The sequence below is a fragment of the Narcine bancroftii genome, chromosome 6 (genome assembly GCF_036971445.1).
Source record: "Narcine bancroftii isolate sNarBan1 chromosome 6, sNarBan1.hap1, whole genome shotgun sequence".
Lineage (NCBI taxonomy): Eukaryota > Metazoa > Chordata > Chondrichthyes > Torpediniformes > Narcinidae > Narcine > Narcine bancroftii.
Window position 1 is genome coordinate 160,541,046 of NC_091474.1, and position 13,932 is coordinate 160,554,977.

Consider the following 13,932-nt stretch of genomic DNA (forward strand, 5'->3'; position numbering starts at 1 on the left):
AATTTACCACCTGCAAGGTCACCAGGAGCATGTGCTTCCCCAAACAAGGAGAACAGGATGCTACGCACCATTCCTTTCCCTTATAAGTGGAAGTGCTCTGCACGTATCCCACACTTCTCCCATTCTCCCGCCATCACAGGGGATCTGTGAATGCTTTACACTGATGTATCTCTGGGAGTCTGGAAAAAGAAGGAGCACTCAACACTCCCAACCCATCCCCAGGAAGATCAGTTGGTTGGTCTATCCAATTATTCCTTTTCTCCTCTTTGCTCTCACCCATGACCTGTGGTTTCCCACAGGCTTCATCCCACCCCACAAATTCTGAGTCTTTCCTTTTTCTTCAGATCCTCAACATCCAAACTCTCCAGTTTCCAGATGGACATTTCTTTCTCGCATATTCTCTTATTACCAAATTTAGGTTTCAGTCTCCCAACTGCAACCTCTTTTCCAAACCCAATTCATATCTCCATCCTGAGAAATAATAGCATAAAGCACAATGCCCTTTCTACCTTTGCCTGTGCATTAAGAACCCCAGGACATTGAAAATGCACACTCCAATCCTACAATTCATGACAGTTCACCTTCTCAGTGGTGCATCCCATGGCTGAAGATAATTTCAACTTGGTCACTAACCTGAAGAATGAAGTCCCAGCCTTAAACGTTTCAGGAACACCGGGTCATCTCGCAACTGTAAAAGGCATGCCAGGGAAGATGTGGCCATCTGCTCCATAAAGTGGGTCTGAAGAACCATTGCTACTGTATGCTCCAGTCTTCAGTTTCATACCAGTCCTCATGATCGAGCACTAAATGAAATATAATCTTCTTCCTCGTTCCATTTCATTAAATCATCTTTCTTTATGATTATTTACATTGGCCAAAAGTTAATATTTTTTCTTTTCCAACTTTCTAAGATTGCTCAATAATGCAAATTTATTTGCCCCACTGATGCTGACAAACATTGAATTTATTTTTATTAGCATCAGTATTGGACAGGTCCTTCAGTACTTGAATCATTTGTGGAACTTAAAGTGATAGCTGTGACCCAGGTGTTCAATGCAACAGCAAGGACCTCCCAGTGGCCATCCATTTCAATTCCACACACCACTGCCATATTAGCATGTCTGTCCATGGCCTCATACTGCCAAATCAAGGTTACCTGCAAATGGGAAGAACAAATCTTGTATTCCATCACGGAAATCTCCAACCAGACGGCATAATACAGCCTTCTCCAATTTCTGTTAACTCCTTTCCCCAGTCTCTTTCTTCCCTACACCTCTGTCTCCTTTTCCCCGCATCCCACCACTTCCATTTCTTCTCCTGTCGGAGAGCCACCTTTCTTAGCCCTCTACCCTCTTCACCCATCGCTTCTCAGTTTCTTTCTTTCTACCTTCCTACCTCTTACCTGTGCTCTTCTCCTTTGCCCTTTCTCCCTTCTCCCCTCTCGCCCTCACCTTTTTATTCAGGCATCTACCTGTTTTTCCTTATTCTCCATGAAGGGCTTAGGCCTGAAACATTGATTACCTTTTACTTCTTACGGATGCTGTGTGAACTTCTGAGCTTCTCCAGCATTTCTGTACATTGCACTCAACGCCAGCATCTGCAAAATTTCTTGTTCAATGGAAGGTGTTCAAAGCTTGTGTTGCGGGTATAGGAAGAACTGGAGGAATTATTATTCTGCAGTAGCAAAGGAATAGGTTCAAGCTTGCCCAAATATTGCACTTCCACCATCACCTGGCTTTACAATGATATGTACAGTACAAACATTTATTTTTTTGCCTGAAGTATTAATTTAGAGGCTAAGTTCATTAAAAGCCCAGCTGACCTCCACTGCCTATTCTTGAAAATGTTGGTGAATTTTATATTAATCATACTAAGGATTTTCATACAGAAAAGTGAAAATGTTTTCAAGCTACAACTCAATCTGAATACAGTAATATTACTAATTGGCATTATGTAGTGCAGTATTTAATTCCAGGTATGCTTACTGGGAACTGACTTGTTAATTGTCTAATCAGGACCAAGATTTTGAATCATATGAGTACTGAGAAGAAATTATTTCAAGCCTTTAGACAGCTAAACCAATTATGCAATGTGAAATTAACCGGTTAAAATGCCCACCCCCAAATTTTCCTTTTATCGTCGAACAATTGAAGCTTTTGGAACAATTATTGGATACCATGGAAACAGTGTGAACACAGAAGTCCATGTTTAAAGTACGGGTTGTATTGAACTGAGGGAGTCGTGGAGAGAATGATCCCTGCCCAAAGTGGTGAGGGAAAGGTATGTCTGGTTGTGGGATCATCCTGTAGGGGTCATTTACTGCATCTGGTGCTCCCGATGTCGCCTCTTGTATATCAGGGAGACTGGATGCAGATTGGGGAATTGCTTTGTTGAGCACCTTATCATTGTTATTGCAACAGCAAAGATCTCCCAGCAACCAGCCACTTCATTTCCACTTCCCATTCCCTCAATGACATATCTGTCCATTGCATCATGCTGTGAAAGAATATGTTTAATGAATGGGGTTAATAAACGGTTAATGAATTGGATGAGAATATAGTTGCCTTGTAACATAAGTGAGAATATGACTGCCTTCTAACATGACCTTCCCTTTTCTGTGGTGAGATGATAACTAACACCAAGGTCATGTTGCTTTTGCCACCTTGCCGACAGACACCACAATAGAACATATTATAAAAACCGGAATAGCCAGCTGTGTGAAACTCGTGTGAAACTTGTAGGGTTTCATGCAGACCCCTGCCCAAATGTGTATAAAAATGCTTTGAGTGGGGCTCAGTGTAGAGAATGAGTTTCTGAACTCTTTCTTTGTACCCCTCACTCCCACTAGCATTACAAGGTTGAATAAAGAAAGCTTAATTGGCTCTGCTGTTTGTTTTATTACATTGCAGGCTGATTTTCACAATGCTGCAGGTTGAGGCCAACATCTAAAGTTCCATCTTAGCAGTATCGATATCAACCTTCAATTTCCAGTAAACCCTCCCCACTCTATTTTCTCTCTTCTCCCCCCCCCTCCCCCACCACTCCCACTTGCTTTCCCTCATCTGATTTCTTTCCCTCTTCTTCCCTGGCCAAAAACCTACACTTTACTTCCTCCGGCCTCCTTACCTTCCTCCTGTCAGAGATCATCTTTCTCAACCCTCTACCCACTCCACCTTTCACCTGCTAGCTCCTTTCTTCCCCTCTCTTTGGCATTTTCCTATAATTTATAACCCTTTTCTCCTGCCCACCTCCATTTTATTTGGGCATTTGCTTGATCTTTGGCAATCCTAAAGAAAGAATCAAGTCTGAAATGTCAATTGCCTATTCCTTTCCATGGATTCTGCATGACCTGTTGAGTTCTTCCAGCACGTTTGTGTATAGTTCTAGTTCCTCAGCATCTGCAACTTTCTTCCTTAACCATCTCTGCCTCCTTCCACCAAGCCAAATTTTGGTTCCAATTTAGTTCAACCTGCATATCATGTGATCTTATCTTCCACACCAGTCTACAATATAAGGTAATGTCATAAACCTTGCTGAAGTTCATGTAGACAGGTTCTACTACCCTGCTGTTATCCATCCTCTCAGTCACCTTTTCAAAGGGTTTAATGTGAGGCAAGGCCTCTCATGTACAAAGTCCTGCTGACTATCCCTATAATTCCTTGCCTTTTCTAATGAAAATAAATCCTGTCTCTCAGAATCTCTCTCATTACTTTTCCCACCATTAATGTATGGCTCACTAACTAGTAGTTCTCCAGTTTATTCTTAGTCACCTTCTTAAAAGCCCAATATTCACTATCTTCCACTACTCTTTTATCTCACCTATGGCTGGTTAGGTCCTGGGGACTTCAGGATCTCCATCACTTCCTCATGTTTAATGATGACTTACTCCATGATATTTCTGTTCCTTCTCCTGAATTCACAAGGATTCATGTCCTCCAAAGTAGGTGTATCTAAAATTTAGGAAACAATGTTGCTTACAGCCCTTGCATAAGATAAAAACAGTAAATTGCAGAGTAGCAGGCAATGCTGAGCAAGTGACATTGCACTGGAGAGAGAAAAACTGTTCCTGATGATAGATGAACAACAGCAGAGCTGACCAGTTCTGAAACAAATCAAGAAAGTGATCATTCCGAAATTGTTGAATTTGATATAGAGTCTGGAAGGATATGATAATCTCAGAGGGAAGGTGAGATCTTGATCCTCAAGCGTATGTTGGGTCTCATTATGACTCTGTCAAGAGAGGACTCATTTATGTATACTTGATGATATTAATTACAATGGAGCCAAATTAATGCATTCAATTCTTACTAGTGTACTTGGTGTATGTATCCAAATTTCTTCTGTGCCTTCATCTTTTCCCATCAAGTGCCCTCGTGGAGATGGTGATGGTTCTACAGTAGTGCATTTCCTTTTGTGTAAAGGTCATATTTAACTTTGACAAAATATGTTAATATAATTGAACCTATTTGGAACCAAGCAGCAAGACATTTTCCAAAACAACCTTTGTGCTGCTGCTTCAAAATAGGACAAGAAAGGCAGTGCAACTCACTATTGTGAACACGTGAAATTCATCCGCAAATTATTTGAGCAAAATTCTGATTGCAATAAAGAATGCTTCTGGAAATTCATGGTGCTTTATGCCCATCGTAATAATCCTGAGAATAAAACATTCTGAAGCATGTGCCCAGAAATATGTTTGATGAATTCCTATTTTCTACCTGAACCTCTCTTGTCACAGACTGGTTGCATGTACAGAGGTCCTTAAGGGAGTAAAACATCAGAATTTATTGTCATGAACAAGTCATGAAATTCATTGTTTTATGGCAGCGTCATAATGCCAATATTCATATTACAAGCATCTTACAGCATTACTACTTTAAAAAAAACTCACAATATATAGTGCACGAAAGTAAGGCAGTGTCTATGGTTTACTGATTATTCAGGAATCTGATGGTGGGGGGGGAGAAGCTGACCTTGTGCTGTTGAGTGTTCATCATTAGGCTCTTTCCTGTACCTTTTTTTCCCCCAATGGAAGCAGAGTGAAGAGGGCATGGCCTACGTGGTTGGGGTCCTTGAGGATAGAGACTGCTTTTTTTAAGACACTGCCTCATGTAGATGTCCTCAAAAGAGTGAAGTCTGTGGCCTGTATTGTCACAGGCTGAGTTAACAACCCTCTGGAGTTTATTCTTATGTTGAGAGTTGGTGCTTCCATACCAGGCAGTGATGCAACCAGTCAGAATGCTCTCCATGGTACACCTGTAGAAATTTTGAGTGTTTTCAGTGACATATCGAATCTCCTCAGACACCTCACCAAGTATAGCCACTGGTGAGCCTTCTTTGTGATTGCATCAATGTGAAGGCTGCAGAACAGATCCTCAGAGATGTTGACACGCAAGAATTTGAAGTTCTTGACCCTCTCCACTATTGAGGCCTCGATGAGGACTGGGTCATGTACCCCCTTAGTCTTGCTGACATTGAGTTTGTTGTCATTACACCATTCAACGAGCTGATCTATCTCCCTCCTGGACACTTCCTCATTGCTGTTTGTGATTCTGCCGACAATTGTGGTGTCATCGGCCAACTTCTAGATGGCATTGGAATTGTGCCTGGCCTCATAGTCATGGGTGTATAATGAGTAGAGCAGTGGGATAAGCACACATCCTTGAGGTGTACCTGTGTTGATGATCAGTGAGGAGGAGACATTGTTTCTAATTTGTACTGACTGTGGTCTTTCAATGAGAAAATCAATGATTCAGTTGCAGGGGGGTGGGGGTTGGGTACAGAGGCCTAGAATTTGTAGATTCTTGACCAGTATTGAGGGAATAATGATACTGAAGGCCAAGTTGTAGTCTATGAAGAGCAACCGTGTGTGTGAATTGCTGTTTTCGAGGTGATCCATAGCTGAGTGGAAAGCCAGCAATATTGCATTTGCTGTGGAGCGATTGTGACAATAGGCGAATTGTAGTGGGTCCAGATTTTTCTTAGGTACATGTTAATTCTGGCCATGACCAGCCTTTCAAAGCAGAAATCACAGTAGCTGTAAGTGCTACTGGGCAGCTCACACTACTCTTCTTGGGTACCGGGATGATTTATGCTCTATTGAAGCAAATGGGAACCTCTGACTGCAGCAATGAGAGGTTGAAAAAGTCTGTGAACACTCTGGCAAGTTGGTTTGTGCAGATTTCTAGGTATGCTGTCAGGGCCTGATGTGAGGGTTTACCCTCTAGAATGATATTCTGATATCGGCCTCAGAGACAGATACCACAGGGTCCTTCCTCAACCTTGTCAGGGATTCTAGTAGGCACTGTTTGGTGGTTCTTCTCAAAGTAGGTATAGTAGGTGTTCAGCTCCTCAAGTAGTGAAGCATTACAGCCATCTGTAGTGCTCCTTTGCTTTGTAGGCTGTAATGGCCTGCACTTCCTGCCATAGCTGACGTGTCTCTGTCCCTAGCTTCCTCTGGAATTGCCACTGAGATGGCCTTCTGCAGGTCATACCTGGACTTCTTATAAAGATCCTGATCCCTGGCCTTGAACGCCCTTGTGATTCTCTGATTCATCCAGAGCTTCTGGTTGGGGAACACCCTGTATTTGATCGTGGGCACACACTCATCCAAGCAGGTCTTGATGAAATTGGTGACACCTGTTACATTTTCATTCAAGTCTATGGATGAGTTCTTGAAAACATTCTAGTCCACCGATTCAAAGCAGTCCTGCAGACTCTCCTCTGACTCTCTTGACAATACTTTCACCGTCTTCACCACTGGTGCTGTGGTCTTCAGACACTGCTTGTACACCAGTTGAAGTAGTACAGCCAAGTGATCAGACTTACTGAAGTGGTCAGTATGCATTCTTCATGTTGGTGTAGCAGTGGTCGAGTGTGTTGGTTCCCCTGGTCTCGCTTATGACGTGTTGGTGGTAGTTTATCAGAATGATCAGGAAGGTATCAAGATGTGCTGTCTCATGGCTGTTTATCACAGTGCTCACTCCCTCCAGTGCCAGCTTGATATTAGCCTAGGACAGCATGTACACTGTGACGAGGATGATGGCGGTGAACTCTCGGCAGGTAGAATGGGTGACACTTGATTGCCAGATGTTCCAGGTCAGGGGAGGAGGACTGGGATATGACTGTCCTATCTGTGCACCACAATGAATTAATGATGACACAAATGCTGCCTTTCCTGGTTTTTACAGGTGCCATTGTTCGGTCAGCACAATGGAAGTGTAGCCCTTGGTCTTTAGCACCATGTCTGCGTTTAGCCACATTTCTGTGAAGCACTCCCTGATGTCTCTCTGGTGTTGAAGTCTGGCTTGGAATTCATCATTTATTCTCCAGGAACCATAATTTGGCCAGGAGGATGGTAGGGAGTGGAAGCCTCAGGTCCCAGCGTCTCAACTTGACCTGCAGCCCCCCTCTGCATCTAAGTGGTTGGGTCTTCTTTACCAGGCCCATAGATCTGTTGCTGATAGTTCCCACAGTGTTTAAATGGGTAAATGCTTTACCGTGTTATTAATGGATCTTTTGCTGCACTTAATGGTTTGAAAAATAATATAGTTAAAACATTTGGGGCTTTTGTATCCAGTCCCCCATTTACTAGAGTCAGTAACTGTGTTGACCTTGTGTGTATTACAATACATTACAGCAAGTCCATCTGTAAATCAACAGTTGAAGTATTTTTTTAATCTAACCTACAAATGACTATGCATTTACAGCAATTTAATATTTCCCAATTAAGATTAAATACTGGGTTGTACAATTCGGTTGATGTTCTGGTGTTTCGTTGGCTCTGCTTATTTTGGTGCAGTTTTTATTAAATGTTTTCACAGTCCATGTGCAGCACAGAATCTACAGCCCACTCAGTGCTTGTAATTGTTAAACACCCATGTACAATTGCCACACCTCCCCCCCACCCCCACATTCCAAAAATTCCTTCCTCACCCCCATTAATTCTACCACTTACATACAGAGGAATCTGATGGTGCAGCGGTGGCAGCTGTTCCACAACCTGATGGTATGAGTATTGTGGCATCTATACCTCTTTCATGACGTAGCAGCAAAAACGGAGCATGTGCTGAGTGATGTGGATCCTTGATGATTGCTGCTGCTTTCTGACAGCAGTGTTCCCTGCAGATTTTATCAGAGATGGGGAGAGTTTCGCTGTGATGTCCTGGGCTGTGTCCATTACCTTTTGCAGGGCTTTATGCTTAGGTGTATTGGTGTTTCCATACCAGACTGTGATGCAGCCGGTCAGCCCACTTTCCACCACATCTCTGTAGAAATTTGCCAGGTTTCTGATGTTGTGCCAAACCTCCGCAAATTCCTAAGGAAGTAGAGGTGCTGACGTGCTTTCTTCATGATGCCATTGGTGTATTGGGTCCAGGAAAGGTCCTCCGAGAAAGCGTCTCCCAAGAACTTAAATTTGCTCACCCTCTCCTTCTCTGATCCCCCTCTGGATCATATACCTCTGGTTTTTCCTTCCTGAACTTTAACAATCAGCTTCTTGGTTTTGGTAACATTGAGTGAGAGGTTGTTTTTGGTGAACCACTCGACCAAATTTTCAATCTCCATCCTGTAAGCTTACTCATCGTCCTTTTTTATACAACCCACTACTGTGGTATCATCAGCGTTTTGTCAATGATATTGTTGTGGTACTGAGCCGCACAGTCATAGTATAACAAGTGAAGCAGCGGGCTACATCTGCCGCCCTGTGGTGATATGGTACTGGTAGAGATTGAGGAGGAGATGTGCTTATCAATTCCCACTGACTGTGGTCTGAAGGTGAGGAAATTCAGGATCCAAATACACAGTGAGGTGTTGAGTCCCAGGTCTTGGAGTTTGCTGATCAGTTTTGAGGGGATGATGGTCTAAAGTGCTGAGCTGTATTTGATAAAGAGCATCCTGACGGACAGCTTTACATCTTTGCTGTCCAGTGTTCCAGTGCTTTATGTAGAGCTGGTGAGATGGCATCTTCTGTAGACCTGTTGTAATGATAGGCGAATTGGAACAGATTGATATCACTGCTCAACAAGAGCTGATATTCTTTGACACCAGTCTTTCAAAGCACTTCATCACTGTTGATGTACATGCCATCGGCCAGTTGCCACAATATTCTTGGTCACGGGTACAATTTACACCAGTTTGAAGCAGGTAGGTACCGCAGCCTGCCAAAGTCAGATGTTGAAGATCGTTGTGAATACATTGGCAAGTTGGTCAGCACAGGCTTTTAATATTTGGCTGGCTACTCTATCTGGACCAGATGCTTTCCTCTCGTTTACCCTCCTGATGCCATGTTCCTGCAAAAATTGGCACAACACATTCAAGCAATCATTTTTCACTAGGATGGAAATTGATTTTTGGAAGCGCATAGTGTGTAATTACGCTTAGTTTCTATCATGCAGTTGAATAATTATTTATTTATTCCCCCCAGTTATGGTCACCTCATTATAGGAAGGACACAGAAGCTTTGGAGAAGGCACAGAGGAGATTGACCAGGGTGTTCACTTAATTGGAGAACATGCCTTATGAAGAAACATTAACCACAAGGATTTTTCTCTTTGGAACAACAAAGTATGAAAGATTATTTAATTTAAGTAAATAAGAGAGAGGAAAAGATGAGAGAGGCCACCAGCACCCTTTTCTTGGGGTGACAATAGCAAATACTAAAGGACACGTGCTTAAGATGAGTGGTGGAAGATTTAGGGGAGAGATAAGAGGTAAGTTTTTTCTTACACACAGAGTGGTGGGTGCCTGGAATACATCACTGGAGGTGATGGTGGATGCTGGCATAATAGAGAACATCTAAAAGTCTCCGAGATGAGCACACGGATATAAGAAAATGGAGTGATACTTTCATCTCATTCTGATCTCCTACTAATTCTAATTTATATATTTTCATATAGTATTGTCTAAAGCAGTGGTTCTCAACCATTTTCCTTTCACTCTCATACCACTTTAAGCATTCGCTAAGACATGGGTGCTCTCTGATTAGTAAGGGATTGCTTAAGGTGATATATGGGTGGAAAGAAAAAGTTTGAAAACCATTGTTTTAATTGTATCTATTTGACTCGTTATGAGCACGGTTTCATAACTCCAGGCAATAGGCCAATGAAAATTTTTCTCAAGCAAAATATTTCAGTAACAATTCGGTCTAGAGCAGTGGTTCTCAACCTTCCCTTTGCACTTGCATAACACCTTAAGCAATCCCTTACTAATCACAGAGCACTTGGGGCATAGGGATTACTTGAAGTGGTATATGAATGGAGAACCACTGGTCTAAATCCTTAGCATGGCCATGCCACCTAACTTAATGCAAGCTGCAAAGTTCCACTCTGGAGAACAGATCAAGAAAGTGTTCATTAAGAAGATATTTTTCTTCCTTTCATTTACTCCACTAAAAAAAATAAATGTGCTTCATAATGCATGAAGACAGAAGATGATGTGTTTAACATTATTTGTGATATTATTCTCTCATTCATGTTTTCAATTCCTTTTTGTATTCTCAACAAACTGTGGCTTTATACTTCCTCCTCTCTTTGTTAATTTATCTACACAAAATGTAGATGGCAACATCCTGTTTACACTTGCCTTAGAAACATAATCTTGACTGTAGACTATTGAGGCATCCTGAGATTGGGGTCTTTCTAACACTTCTGTCCCTTATAGAAGATCAGTGTAGCTTATAACAAAACAGATATCTAAGATTTCATTTTTTTTTAATTATGTATTTTACACCCATGTTATAAATCACTTGAACAGCTCTATTTCCAGTTCCAAGCCCAGCAGATAGAACGGGATTATCGTCATTTTCTTTTGCTGATCAATCTAGGCTGTTTGATTTATCTCAAAAATACAAAAAAGAGGAGGATAATAAATATTCTCTGTTATCCTTGTGCAAAAATAAGTAGCTTGGCAATATGTGCAGTCAGTCCTTTTGTGCTGTCAGAGTAGTCCCTTATAGTTTTTAAGACTGCAGGTCTTGCAATCAAAGAATTTTGCCACTATACAGGCAGTCTAAAAAAGAATGTACAGAAATTTTGAGCCAATTCCTGCACCGTGATTTATCCTGCAGGACTTTTTGGAGGAAGCGTGCAGTGTAAATTGTACTAGAAAAATTTGTTGTCGGTCATCCACTCTACTGCTCGTCCAACCACTGGGACTGTTGCACTCAGGTACTTGCCGTTTAAAAAGGTGCCTAGTATGAACGGCCAGATGAGCAGAAATTATGTTAATTTTTTCAGCAATTTTCCTGATATTACAGTCTAAAAATCATACCTGATTAGTTTAACAAGAGGAGGTTCAAGAGTTTGATGGCTGTTGGAAAGACACGGTTCTTGAGGTGCTTATAAAGGTTAAAACCTTTGTTTTTGATTCGTAGTTAACTTTGTGCCTATCCCTTAAAGAAAAATTATTGTTGGTCGTGTTACCATAGAGACTATGATAACCTATGTCATAATATTCGAGTGGAGCGAGAGTTTTCATCTCATTCTTCGAAGAATCATGACACAGATGTGAGCTTGAGATCCTTTTCTTTTAATTCATCTTAATTTCATATTATTTCATCTATTTCTTCTTATCTGTTTAAAGTTGAATATCATTATACAGTATGCGTTGTTTATTCATTGTCAGGAAAATCTCAATGTAAAATGTTTATCCATTTTTATCAACAAATTAAAGCTACTTAAAGCTTCATCTACAAAATTTGGTTATTGGATTAATAAGATAGAAATTCTAAACATCATCGCTCATGTTTTCTTGAAGATGACACGTTTTGAAATTGGGAAATACTAGATCTTGGAAAGTGTCGTCTATAATGCTGGTCTTCAAGCTTCTGTGCCTTCTGCCGAAAGATAGCAGCGAGAAGAGGTTATGACCAGAGTGATGGGGGTCTTTTATGTTAATGATAACTCAGGAAGTATTCAAGGCACTTCACCAATTGAAAGCTGGAAAGTATTTTCAGAGTGAATAGAGTCATGAACTATGGAACCTTGTTGGTCTTCCTGCAATCCTACTCATGCCCATAATAATGTTTTATTTCTTCGCATCTTCTCAGCCAGCCTCATCATCTCAATCCTGCACAAACTTCATCCCATCTGTTCCACGTCCTTTACTCATTAAAAATAATTTTCAGGCCATGAAGTCAGCAATGGTAACATTAGGGGATGTTGTCATAGTGTAACTTCTGTGCTGAAGTTCATTTATGTATCAAGAACTGATTATGCGATTCAGGGGCTACCATCATAAAAGAGCTCAGTTCATCCTTGGCCCTTATGGATATGCACACTGGATTTCATATACTGTACACCAACAAAAGTTTGGTTTTCAGTGAACTTTTGCTATACAAGCCACTAATTTCAATTATTGCATTTAACTCTTGAATAGTGCCAATTTTGTTTATCCTCAAGCATCTGCCAAACCTTCATGCCCATGAATTATAACATTCCGAAGCTTCTGAGCTTTCTACATATCCAAAAAGCTTGAAAGCTGTGTTAGGAGAGTTACTTCACATCTGTTACAATTGTATGATTTGCTCCTTCACACTTATCTCAATCAACCTGTTTTCTCTCTTGGATTTCCTCTCTTTGAATACTAAGCCCAATAAGTGGGAAACTATACTGAGAACTTTAGCAAGTTCCAATTTCAGACTATTAAATTCTGATTATTCAACTTCCACTTTGAAAATAAGGTGGCAGAAATATTTTTTTAAAAAATCAATTTGCATAAAGTCCAGAACTCTGATGTTACCAAGCAATTTAATTTTATGTTAATTGACGTGATTGTTATGTCTTTCTGAAATGGTGCACAACACAAGTTGAATTTGGATAAATGCTGCAAATGCATCAAGAGTATATAACAAACAAAGATGCTATCCACTCGTGGCAAAGAGAATTTTTTTGAGGGAATGATGTTTTCCTGGTGTTTTGATTTTGATTTCCCAAGGCTGTGGCTGTGAAAACAATAAATAGTTATTTTGGAGAGCAGGAAATTGCAGATCAACGCAAGAGGCTATCTAGTGATTAAGTAAATCCACAAATGTAATTATTGTGATCGTTATTATTTTAAAGCTGGAGAGTAAAATGCTGATGTCTGATAATCATGCCAAAGCTATCTGTGTGTCTCTAACATGTGGAGAGATGCAGACATCAAAATCTTTCTGAAGATCTGATACCAACATCTCACACTGTTTATCTATTTCTGGACTCCTAGGGAGTCCAGTGACAACAAATGATGCCTTTATTATTTTTAAAAATATACTTTCTAATGTATGCAGTAAATACTATAAGTACGTCTTTCTCTTCATTCATTGTACCATCAAATCTCTCACAATGAGTCAATGCTATTCATCTCTCCTTAAAATAATGTTCATGAGGTGTTTGATAGCCTTTTGCACAGCTCGCACTCCTTAAATGTTCAATGACTGGAGGACTAAAGTCACATCATGAACCATGAAAGTCTGCAGACACTGTGATTGTAGTAAAAACAGAAATGTTGGAGTAACTCAGTGGGTTTCACAGTGCCCAGAGGAGGTAAAAAATATACTACAGGCATTTTGGGCTCAGTTTTGTGCTTTTACTAAAGACTTGCACCTTTTCCTTCAAAGCCTTTGCAGGGCCTTCAGTGTATCCTTCGACATATACTCCTGGACCCTAGTAGCCTTAACTTGCAAAGGTTACCTTACCCGAAAAACCAATAAGTTTTGAGCAGAGAAAAGTCAAATGTATTCTTCACCGAGTGAATGATTTCCCAAATGAAATGATGTCTGTCTCGTGTTTTTTAGACAACAATGTCAGAAAAATCTGTAAAAAAAATTGACATAAATTGAGATCATTATTCACCTTGTGGTCATTTACACTGCATGCCATAAGTTCCTGTGCACGTTAGTCCTGATGCTTTTACATGGAGCAACATGGCAAGAGTCATCAGCTGGACATTGAATTC

The 13,932-nt window shown here is 40.8% G+C and overlaps 1 protein-coding gene and 1 long non-coding RNA gene across 11 annotated transcripts in view; one reads left to right on the forward strand and one right to left on the reverse strand.

The window, feature by feature from the left end:
* The window catches only part of otofa (otoferlin a), a 547,981-nt gene that overhangs the window by 223,100 nt on the left and 310,949 nt on the right, over nt 1-13,932 (forward strand). The gene's annotated exons all lie outside the window — the stretch shown is intronic.
* LOC138737643 (uncharacterized) lies at nt 1,002-4,759 on the reverse strand. The gene is made up of 4 exons (XR_011341102.1): nt 4,719-4,759; nt 3,820-3,950; nt 1,522-1,674; nt 1,002-1,156 (listed from the first exon to the last, which is right to left on the reverse strand). It is a non-coding gene; the product is annotated as an uncharacterized lncRNA (long non-coding RNA).